At 36.4% G+C, this 1,829-nt stretch overlaps 1 pseudogene; it reads left to right on the forward strand.

Moving 5' to 3' along the window:
- The first annotated feature begins 277 nt into the window (after nt 1–277).
- LOC105741019 lies at nt 278–978 on the forward strand (annotated as a pseudogene).
- The last annotated feature ends 851 nt before the right edge of the window (nt 979–1,829 follow it).

Consider the following 1,829-nt stretch of genomic DNA (forward strand, 5'->3'; position numbering starts at 1 on the left):
AAATATATCATATTTCATCATTTCACCCTCAAATTCATAATATACTTAAAATCTACAAACTTAATAAAACAGAACTATGAAAACCATCAGGGTAGCATATATTAGATAAAGAATCTTAGAATACTATGAAAGCTTCACCCCCAAAGAACTTATTACTCCTGAACCATTTCAACACTTCTTAGAAAAGACCAATTCAGAGGAATTTGCTTTGCTTTCGCAGTTCTAACTGGACTCTCCGTTAGGCACTGTGGGGAAATAGGACAGTGGGGTGACCTACATGAATCCAACAGCAACAGCCAGATTAAGAGGTCCAACCCAGTCTTCAGGGCCAACAATACAGGATTATCTGAACTGACCCAGGCCTACCTGGGAAGAAGTAAAAGAGCAACTAGAAAAGAAAAAGAAAGGCTCTAAGGCTTTGGCAGAATTTGAAGAAAAAATGAATGAGAACTGGAAGAAAGAACTAGAAATGCACAGGGAGAAATTATTCAGTGGAAATGAGAGCTCATCAAAAAGAAAAAAAAACAGAGAAAAAAGAAAGAAAAGATATCTGGTAGGTATTTATTCTCTTCTTCATTGAGCTCTGATTCTCCCAGCAGTTCTTCAGATTCTGAGGATGAGAAGAAGAAGCAAGCAAAAACAAGAAAGAAAAAGAACAGTGATTCATATAAATCTTCTGAAAGCTTGCTGTCAGAAACAGAGTCAGATAGTAAGGATAGTTTCAAAAAGAAAAAGAGTGAAAGGATGCAACTGAGGAAGAGAAGGACATTAAAGGATCTACCAAGAAAAGAAAGATATTTCCTGAAGATAAACCTTCTTCATCTGAGTCCTTGTCAGAATCAGATCATACTGAAGAGGTACAAGCAAAAAAGAAGAAAAACAGTGAAGGATGAGAAAAAAACAAAACAGAAAAAGAAGCATAAGAAACACAGTAAAAAGAAAAAGAAAGCTGCTAGTTCAAGTCCTGAGTCACCATAACATTATCAAAAACCAGGACTCCCCTATGAAGAAAGTGCAATGTCTAAAGAAGTTTCAACTGTGAAATTATGACATATTTACTAACACGCATGGCTTTTCTTGTCCTTAGAGTTGTTCCTGGACTGTTAAAGAGGCACTCTAATGCTGCTATGTGAAATGGCCATAATTGTTGCTTGCTCTTGAACATCTATTTATTGTCCTCCATTGCATATAAACCTGGGAGATAACACACTGCAGTCATACTCATGGTTAATATATTTGGGAAGAAAGCTAATATTTTTGACTACAGCTATCCAGTGATTAATAGAAATAACTCTGGATATATCTTAAGATGTAATCAGAAATGGCCAGATGATTCTAGTTAAATTTTTTGAAATAGAGACTACATTAATACTTTGAAATCCTTACTCCATAGATAAGTGTATCTTGATTTTTTTTTCCCTTGTATGCTTTTTATTTACCTCAGGAAGGAGCTTTTAGGGTGGAAGGAGGGGTGGTTTGCTATCTCTTTAGCTAGCAGAATATTGTGCCTTTGGTCCTCACACCTCCTACTTTTGTGGACACAGTAGCCATACTTCCAGGGAGGTCAGAGCTGGGTATGAGCCCGCTTGCCCTTTATTGAGTTTAATGGCTTCTGTGGAGTTGGCCATCCGCTGCTTTCAGTGAACAAAAGAAATAGCTCTTTGTAGTATGAGAAAGGTCCAAAGCTCTGAATTTATACCTCCACATCAACAAAAACTAAATGTTTTTTAGCTTTAGGATGTGTTTTGTCATTTGAATTAATTTTTGACTGTACTTCGGCTTTGGACAGGAATTGTTTCATATAAACACTGGTACTTTTTGAACTTACT

The sequence above is a fragment of the Octodon degus genome, unplaced genomic scaffold (assembly GCF_000260255.1).
Source record: "Octodon degus isolate 3935 unplaced genomic scaffold, OctDeg1.0 scaffold00267, whole genome shotgun sequence".
Lineage (NCBI taxonomy): Eukaryota > Metazoa > Chordata > Mammalia > Rodentia > Octodontidae > Octodon > Octodon degus.